The sequence below is a fragment of the Galeopterus variegatus genome, unplaced genomic scaffold (assembly GCF_000696425.1).
Source record: "Galeopterus variegatus unplaced genomic scaffold, G_variegatus-3.0.2 Scaffold5278, whole genome shotgun sequence".
In the NCBI taxonomy this organism is placed as follows: domain Eukaryota; kingdom Metazoa; phylum Chordata; class Mammalia; order Dermoptera; family Cynocephalidae; genus Galeopterus; species Galeopterus variegatus.
Window position 1 is genome coordinate 30,569 of NW_007731389.1, and position 10,419 is coordinate 40,987.

Sequence of the window (10,419 nt, forward strand, 5' to 3'; positions counted from 1 at the left end):
TCTTCTTCACTACCAAAGGGGAAAAACGCCCTTTTTGAAATAATCTCATCAGTGCTATCATCATAGGTCCCATTTCCTGAGGAATATATTTGCCCGTTTTCCTGTCTCTACAGATTTTACTAGTCGTTGAGTCTGCCTGTATTTTCATATCTTAAAAAAAAAAAAAGTGACAGACAAAGCGTCAATATATCATTAAAAAAAATAATACCGATCCTTACCGGTATTCTTCTTCACTACCAAAGGGGAAAAACGCCCTTTTTGAAATAATCTCATCAGTGCTATCATTATAGGTCCCATTTCCTGCGGAATCTATTTGCCCGTTTTCCTGTCTCTACAGATTTTACTAGTCGTTGAGTCTGACCGTATTTTCATATCTTAAAAAAAAAAAAGTGACAGAGCGTCAATATATCATTAAAAAAAATAATACCGATCCTTACCGGTATTACGGGTATTACGGGAACATGAAAGACAAACCCAAGAATGTAGCGAATAAAATCCGGGTACCGGTGCGAGGCGGCTGAAGCGGGCTGCGGGCCAGGCAGGGCGCGGCACGGCGGAGGCGGCGCCCACAGTGACGGTTTTCCTCAGCGGCTCCCTCAGCAGCTTCCGCTCTCAGTCGGGGCCTTGCCGTGGCTGTGCTCACGTGTAAACTGGAGCTGATGGTGGGCAGCCCTGCTTCCTGCCTGGAGTTGACGACGCGTCCTTGAGCGAGCGGCATCAGGAGGACGCACAGCTGGGCCCGTCCCTGTACGTGACGTGAGCGCTGCCGCGCCTCGTCACTGGCCGTGGCGGTGCCCGCCTCGTGGGGTGTGAGGACGGGTCCAAGGTGGAGAGAGACACGATCTCACAAGGCAAGACTCAGTTCGCTCCTTCCTGAAGCGCGGCAAGCTAGGCCGAGGCAACGAAGAGGAGCGGGCGCAGCAAGAGGCCGAGGCCTCCCGGCGCCTCCCTGAGGAGAAGGCCCAGGCCGGTGCCGGCTCCGTGGGCAGCCGCTGTGAAGGGCGGGCGCCTGGGCAGTCCCCTCGCCGGGGCACCGTCATGTATGTAGGACTCACAGATTTCAATCCTGGCTTCTGGATTGGCGTCCGCTATGAAGCCGTTAGGGAAACAAAGATGGCAGTGTGACTGGGAAACGCTACTTCGAACGCCAGGCCAAGGACTGCGCCTTTGTCAAGCCATCGGTTGTGATGGGAGGCCACTTCCCAGAGGAGGACTACGGGTTAGATGACGTGTGACATCCGAGGAATCCCCCTGTTCCAGTTCCTAACTAGGCCACTCACTGCCCCTTTTAATGTGTGCCCATAGCCCTCTTCTCCAGACCCCGTTTTAATTTTATTCATCTTTCCCCTGCCATTGATTTTTTGAGACTCATGCGTTAAATCGTCAGAAACCTGGAAAAAAAAAATTGGGGGTATCCGCAAAGATTTAGAAAACGAGTTTGGGACATTATGCGGCAAAATTTATCCTTTAACAGCAGCATGAAGAAATCCAAATGGAAAAGTGGGCAACAGATTTTAAAACTTTATTAGCAAGCAATTCCAGAGAGCCAGTAACACCATAGCCTTTCTTGTTTGAAGAACTCAATGAGAGGTTTGTCACTGAACCGTTACCCTGAAAAGCCCACCTTAGCCAGACACATGTGAGCATGTGAAACAGCTCTTGAAAAAAATCTTTGTGCAGAGAGGCAACTTATTTTTGTTTCTAGGACTCTGGCTCTGAGCCTGGAAAAACTGTTTTCATACTCATTCTTCTCTGGAATTTTAAAAATGATAACCTTTCAACATCTTTTTACTTGACAAGTAAATTGCTTTTGCCTTGGAAGTAAGCAATTTAAAGAAACTGAACTTAAAAGACCCTCCCCCCTCAGGACTGCAAATTCCAGAAAATAATAATGCAGACATGGAATTATTTAGCAACACAGCATAATGAAACACTACCTCCAGGAGAATATCTGAAGATAACACGAATGTAACTTATAAAATCTAACTGTGCAGAGATAAAAGTAGCATAATAAGGGAAAAGAAAGAAAGAAAAAAGAAGTTGGAGGAAGATTGTTTCATCCAAGCAGCAGCATTACAGTTTTTGAAAAACTAGCAGGAAAAGTTGCTCCGGACTTACGAAGTGTGTGTGAACTACATGGTCTTTCAGAAACTAGACCCACATCTGGAACTGTGCAGCTCCTATCCATGGGACTGGGTTGGCCAAACACTAGGATCTGGAGGAGGGGGAGAGGAGTGAGGAGCCAAAATTGAAGTAGGCACTCACTCTCAGTGCTGACCTTGCATGATCCTGAGTGTGAGACTGTCCTTAAATTTTGAGCCCTTGTCTGGCACCTCCTCGCCTCACCCTTATCCTGTCAAATGCAACATGATGACAACAAATATTCATGTAATACTTTTTCAAAGTAATACCATATACTATTACTGCCTTTAATTTTATTTGTCTTACAGCAACACTAGGAAGTAGATATACAATTATCCTCATTTTACAGAGGAAGAAACTGAGGCTTAAGATTAAGTGATATCCCCAGTTGTTCCACTGTAAGTAAGTAGGGTACCAAGACTTCAACATGGGCCTTCTAACTTCTCATGGCATTCTTTCTGCTCAGTGTTCCTCTCATATGCCACTCATAAATAGCTTCTATCTGGAATCCAAGGGGATGCCTTCCACCAGGCATCTAGGAAATTTTTAGTGTACAGTGTCGTGAATACAAACTGAAAATACTTTGGAAGTTACAATAAACTTATTTTTCTCCATCTAACTATTCATCCAATCTCTATTTAGAATCAGCTCCAAGAATTATATATTTCTACCAAAAAAAAATTCTTAATTCATATTTTGTAAGAACATACACTAACATATTTTTATGGCTTTTCAACAAGACTTAATTATACTCCTCAAAGACACCACTCCATGTTATCCAAACTCATGATATTCTCTTCAATATGAAGGTCCATGTAGAAATCAATTAACCAGCCAATCAATCAGTCACAGTGCCACATTTTACTAAATAAAAATTTTCTTTGAAAAAATATGTTCTAAATAAAACTTCAACTTGAAGATAATATGATTCAGTATTTTCTAATGCAGTGTTGTCACAAAGGAAATATAGGATTCTGGTTAGACTGATTTTATTAAAATTATCTTGATGTATTTTTTATTGAAATACTGTTCTAAAGAATTTTTTTTTACCTTAAACCATTTCATAATATGCCCACACAAAATGACAAAATATTTAAAAAATTCCTGGGGAATGGAGTTCTGTGAGAGGAGTTCTTGAGTAAAAGAAAGGAGAGGATGGCATTGATTCAGTACTTGAATTTTTCAGTTGAATAAATAGACCCAGCCAGGAGAATTGGCCTGTCCAAGGTCACCCAGTTAGTGGCAGGGTCAGGACCTGTGTCTTCTAATCCCTAATCCAGAGCTTTCCCCTTGCTTCCTGATAGTAAATCAGATGATGTCACCTTCATGCTAAAAACAAATCAGAAATATTGCACAATCAACTTTCTATTTAACAGGCAGAATGACTTCCAACCACAGTTCAAGGCTTCCCTCTCCTCCAGATTAAAGGAATACAGCAGTTTTAACCAAATTTCTGCACAATTAATTAGTTGTCCTGTGGTTACCTTATGCAATGAAAAAAAACCTGCTGTCAAAAAATTAAGATCACAAACAGGAACTATAAATTTTATCATATCGAAGCTGCATTCTCTTTTCGTGTCTGACAACTGTGCTATATTCTTATAATGCTGAAATTCATCAAATACGGTCCATGCTTACTTTTCCACCTGGTATGTCCTTGACTATCATTTATTTATGCATAGTGGGGATGGGAGAAAGAGCCATTCTTCAGTCAGGGGGCATAAGTAGCTCAGTGTTTGTGGTAAAGAAGGTAAAGAGTAGTTTCAGATGCTAGGGGAGACCTAGAGAAAAAATGTGTTCACACAGTCACTCATATGCATGCACATGTGTACCCCCAAGGGACATATACCTGCATTATCTCATTTAATCTTCACAAGGACCTTAAGAGGTAGGTGCTAATGTTATTCCCATTTTTTATATGAGGAAATTAACTTGCCAAGTGACTGACCCAAGATCACACAGCTCGTATGTGACAGAACCAGGATCTGAACTGAGACTGTCCAAAAACCCACAGGGAGGAAAATTTTCTCTCTTCTGTTTCTGGAGGTGATTTGCTACCCCTCTCCATCAAAATAGAAAGAAATAGAAATGGTCAGGTGTGTATCAGGGGCAAGTAATTCCTTATTGACTGAAGCTCTCTGAAGTACTTTCTTCTTCATAAAGTCTCCAGGAGACACGTGACCACAGTGGTAAGGCAAAATTTGATTCAAGAGCAAGAAAATGTACTGCGAAATGGAAGAGAAAGAATGGGCACTAATAGGACAGTATTGTTAAAAGGGTAAAAGTGATACTGATTTATTGTAGGAATTATAGCTAAAAGAATTGTGACCAAATGTTGATGACCTCACTGGTAAGTACCGCAAAACTTTTACAGAGTTGTCTGGATTCACCTTTTGCTGTTGTTTTCAATAGCATGTGGGAGAAAGGTGGAAGAGCCAAGTCTGTGAAAGAAAAGTACCACCACCATTTTAAAAGACAAGGACGAGACTTTATAAACTGGAGGTTCTTTGCTATGTTACTAACTCATAGGAATGCTGTTCTTTAAAAAAAATTTGAGGTAAAATTCACATAACATAAATGAATCATTCTAAAATGTACAGTTCAGTGGTATTTAGTACATTTACTGTGTTGTGCAACTACCTCTTCTAGTTAGTTCCAAGACATTTTCATCACCCCAAAGGCAACCCTGTACTCACAGTAATGCCATTTTGCAGAAATATTATTAGGATGGCTGGCAAAATAGAAGAAAGTAAGACACAAAAGTTCCAGTGGTATGACAAGAAGTGAGAAGTAGCTAATTGATGAACTTAAACAAAACATTTTATTTTATTTTATTTTTTGGCAGCTGGTTGGTACTGGGAGCCAAACCCTTGACTTTGGTGTTATAAGGCTGCGCTCTAATGAACTGAGCTAACCAGCAAGCCCCCTAAAACATTTTAAAAACCTTATTTAACAAAGATTTTCCTAAAACATAATAATGTATAATGTACTGTGCTGAGTGTGTCGGCTACTGTGGTGGTGGGAGGGGGAGAATGGGAAAGATAGCAAAAATAAATACAATCTGGTTTTTGTCTTCAAAAGAGCTTGCAATCTAAAGAAGAATTCAGATATGTCATCAGATGGTACAAGGTAAGCAAGAGAAAAGGGGCTAGAGGGAGAAGGGATAAGATACCAAAGGAGGATGATAGAAAGTATATTTGCTCCGTTTAAATAAAAAATCAATGGTAATTTTCTCTTTAGGACTATAATGAAGGAGCTCAAATGTTCTCATTACAAGGAAACAATAAATGTTTGTGATGATGAATTTACTAAATTCCTTGATTTTGTCATTACACATTGTATACATGTATTAAAATATAACTCTGTACTCCATAAATATGTATAATCAACACATTTCATTAAAAAACAAATTCCTTAAAAAAAATACTATGATGAGCATAAATGTGCCAAATAAACCACTGAAATCGAGGAGGATGTTACATGAACTGAATCCCCACTCTCCAGGACTAAATAAGGAAAGAGGGAGATAGTTGAGGCTTTATTTGACTATAGGTCTTTATGGTGTTCCGATGTGTAGACCCTCTCACAGGAAAGCACAGTCCAAATCCAAGAGACATACGTGGAACATATGAAAAGGGGGTGCTCTGTGATTATAGCTTTAATGGAATCATTTGGCCATAGAAGGAATGTGAACATTTAAAACATCTAAAGAATGAGTGAGATAAGCTGGTATGGATTCCAACAAAATAAAAATGTGACATAAAGAGGACTACATTAACACTGAAGATGTTAAGTGTAGAATAGGCACACACTCTGAAAGATAAGAAAATGCAGCTGTTGGAGACCAAGCTTCTTATTTCACTTGCTTAAGATGAAATAACAAATCATGCTACAGCTAGATGATTTGTAAATACAGAAGAGGGATATCTCTCCAGAAGATAAAATGAAGAAGATCATCAATAGAATGTGAAGACTGAGAACCTGAAAAGTATGATAGGAAATCATCAAACAAAGAACTCTTAAAAGAGATGTATACTGACAAAAGAACAAATAACAAACCTGAGTCTCAAAATAATTTTTTAAAGTCTACAGGAAATAAAAGAATACATATAACTAGTTTATATTAAATATAAAACAGAAGTACCTTACAAAATCTTCTATTTAAGAAATGATTTTTCTATAATAAAAATGTTCAGGATGGGGTGGCAACTACCACTGCGTGGGCTGTAACTAAATCTTTTTGGAGTCAGCTAAGATTATGGGAAAGAAAGAGGTGAACTGTAATTTCAAATAAAAAGCTTATGGATCTTATTCAGAGAAAGGGAATAAATTATCATCTTGATAATAAAGACTCAGAAAGCAGAAACATGAGAAACTAAAGATGTGGAAAAAGTCAGAAGACTGAAAATATATGGGTAAAATACATTAGAGAAAAAGGGAGAGTGAAACAAATAAGGATCAGCAAAGAAATCCAAGAGAAATTCACTGCATTTATAAGAAATAGAAGTTTTCTGTTTTCATGGTGGACGAACAGTTAGAGATAGGTATAAAATATGTCTGGAAATAAAACATATGAGAATCAAGTGAGTTAAAAGGGGTAAAAGTACTTTAAAAATTACAAGTCAATGGGCCGTGCCGGTGGCACACTGCTACAGTGCACCGCTTGGGAGCGCAGTGGCGCTCCCGCCGAGGGTTCGGATCCCACATACAGACCGGCCGCTCACTGGCTGAGCGAGGTGCGGGCACAACACCGAGGGTTGCGATCCCGTTGCCGGTCCCGGTCCGGTACGGGTGCGACACTGAGGGTTGCGATCCGTTGCCGGTCACGAAAAAAGACAAAAAGAAAAAAAAAAAAATTACAAGTCAATATACAAACGAAAGGTTTTATTTTGCTGGAGTACAGCAACTGTGAGGTCTCTCATTCAGCCCAGACAAGGTGGGAAGAATCAGTTTGTTGATCTCTGCTCAATTACTATAGAACACAGTGACCATAAGGGCAAGTGTGTTGAAGATTGTGCTTGTCAATGACCACCATCTCTCTACTCTTCAGTGCTGGCTAGAAAAAAAACTCTGGAAAACCTCCTTGTGCAAAATCTTCATCTGGCATTTTTAGCTATTGATATATAATTCATGTATCATAATATTTACCCTTTTAAAGTGTACAGTTCAGTGGCTTTTCATATATTCACAAAGTTGTGCAATCATCACCACTATTTAATTCCAAACATTTTCATCACCATAAAAAGAAACTATACCCAGTAGTAGTCACGCTCATTTCCATCTCTTTCCAGCCCCTGGCAACCAAGAATCTACTTTCAATCTCTACAGATTTGCCTATTCTATAAATTTCATATAAATGGAATTATATAATATGTGGCCTTTTGTGTCTAACTTCTTTCACTTAACATAACGTTTTCAAGGTTCATCAATGTTGTAGCATGTGGCAGTACTTCATTCCTTTTCATGGCTAAATCATATTCCATTGTATAGATATACCACATTTTGTTTATTCATTAACCAAGTGATGAACATTTCCAATGATTATTTTTCTTTCCTTTGAATTTTTTCAAGTTTGCAAATATTTGGAAATTATTTTTACTATCAAATATATTTCAAATGATGTGAGGTTCTTAAGATTAATTTTAAGATAAAGAACTTATATAGAAATTAGCAAATATTTCAAAAGGTATAGAAATGAATAAGATGGTTTAAAATATATATTTACATATATATTCACCACACACACACACACACACACACACACACACGTACTTCAAAAAGTTCATGGAAAGATTTGCATTATCTTTTAATTCCATTTTTCCATGAACTTTTTGAAGTATCCTCACATATATACAGGATATGTAAAATGAGCCTTATCTTGTGACCTGTCATCTCATCTAACTGTTCTCATTTAGGTGTACATTTTCTGTTGAATGGTTACTCTTTGCCAAAAAAAAAAAAAAAAAAAGGCCATGGCTTTTCTCAATGCCCTAAATGAAGCAATGCTTCAAGGGAATTCTTCACCAACTGGATTAAAATTTGTATGTTCCATCTACAGAGTTAGTGTTGATTTTTCTCACAGAGTTTCATCAGCTTTAACAAACATTTGAACATCACAATATCCAAACACATGTAAACCTAAACCACTGTTGAAAAGCTGACTACAGCACAATGTTTGAAGACGGGAAACTGGATGTCAATTACTTGCTAAACCTGCTTTTTAAGTTATTGTGCCTTTCTCATTTTTATTTTCTTGCTATTTTTCCTCACTGAAACCAGACACTGGCTAAGAAATTATACACTGCTGTTTAGATAGATAGATAGATAGATAGATAGATAGATAGATAGATAGATAGATAGATAGATAGATAGATAGATAGATAGATAGATAGATAGATAGATAGATAGATAGATAGATAGATAGATAGATAGATAGATAGATAGATAGATAGATAGATAGATAGATAGATAGATAGATAGATAGATAGATAGATAGATAGATAGATAGATAGATAGATAGATAGATAGATAGATAGATAGATAGATAGATAGATAGATAGATAGATAGATAGATAGATAGATAGATAGATAGATAGATAGATAGATAGATAGATAGATAGATAGATAGATAGATAGATAGATAGATAGATAGATAGATAGATAGATAGATAGATAGATAGATAGATAGATAAATTTCCCATTTTAAAAACATATCCTGTGAGCAGTTCTAATTTGGTTGAAGGAGTTTGGGTGAGTTCAGATTTCCATGGTAACATAGATATCATTTATTCATTGAACAAACATTTGTGGAGGAATTGCTATGGGCCAGGTACCTTGAGGGGTACAAGTATGGAACAATATTGCTTCTGACCTCTTGAAACTGATTAGCTAGTGAGGAAGATAAGACATGAGCATAAATATCTATAATATAGAGTTAATATAGAGCATAATATATAGTTCCCACTGCCAGGAGAGAGGTACAGATAAATTGCATAGGAGTACAGAAAAAAGATAGGTCCTTGCAGTTGAAAGACCAAGAAAAGCTGGGTGATAGTGGAACCCTGGCCTTAAACTTTAAGGATAGGTAGAATCTGAACAGATAGAAACAGGGATCAAGAACCAGTGGACAGAGAATATCTCTGGGCATGTAAAGAAAGAGCAGGAAGCTCGGAAGGCTGTGATAGAGCAAAGGGGCACAAGATGGGTTGGGTCAGACAATACAGGGCCTCGTATGCCATGAAAAGAAGTTTATATTTTTATATCGTAGTCAACAGAGAGCTATGAAGGTTTTTGAGGAGGACAGAAATATGAGAAGAATTATACTTGGGAAATATTAATCTGATAATCCAAGCATAAAATCATATGTAAAAAGGGTTAGAGGATGAGACCTGAGGTGGGAAAACCATACAATGGTCCAGTAGAGAGATAGGGTCAGGACAAGGGTCATGGATGAAAAAAATTTTATAAAAACAGAAATGAGGGCCGGCCCGGTGGCGCACTGCTATAGTGCGCCGCTTGGGAAGCGCGGCGGCACTCCCACCGAGGGTTCGGATCCCACATACAGACCAGTTCCCGCTCACTGGCTGAGCGAGGCGCGGGAGCAACACCGAGGGCTGCGATCCCGTTGCCGGTCCCGGTCCGGTATGGGGGCGACACTGAGGGTTGCGATCCGTTGCCGGACACGGAAAAAAGACAAAAAAAAAAAAAAAAAAACAGAAATGAATAAATAATTTATATTCCTGTTATTAATTTGTATTCCAGGAAGCTAAATTCTATTAAGTTAATATAGAAACAAACCTTTGATTGATTGGTAACAATCATACGCGGAAAATTATGCCAGCTCTCTACAAAAAAGAAATTTTTAAGATCAATAGTTTGAGAGTTTTCTTAAGGTGAACTTTTTCCTTTCAAATACTTAATCCATCATTAGGATTCTCAAAAGGAAAGTTCTCATACTCTAGGGGTTAAGGAATGCAGAACTGCAGTCACAGAATTCTGGGCCAATTTGCCCTACCTCAAATTTTACAAATAGTAAAGCTGAGCCCCACAGAGGAACTGACTTGTCCAGAGAAACATGGCTGGTTAGAAATCAAATCTCATGATCTCTTTCTCTCTCTAACTCACATTCTGCTGTGGATACTCTGGGTTGTCTAGAACTGAGTTATCAAAATAAAATGACTCTTTTAATTCACTTGGGCTTAAAAAATTAGTTTCAGGGCCAGCCCGGTTGCACACTGGAGAGTGCGCCGCTTGGGAGCACAGCGGCGCTCCTGCCGA

The 10,419-nt window shown here is 38.6% G+C and overlaps 1 pseudogene; it reads left to right on the top strand.

Annotated features, from left to right (window-relative positions):
* LOC103604605 overlaps positions 1-1,235 on the top strand; it is a 3,557-nt pseudogene extending 2,322 nt beyond the window's left edge.
* The last annotated feature ends 9,184 nt before the right edge of the window (positions 1,236-10,419 follow it).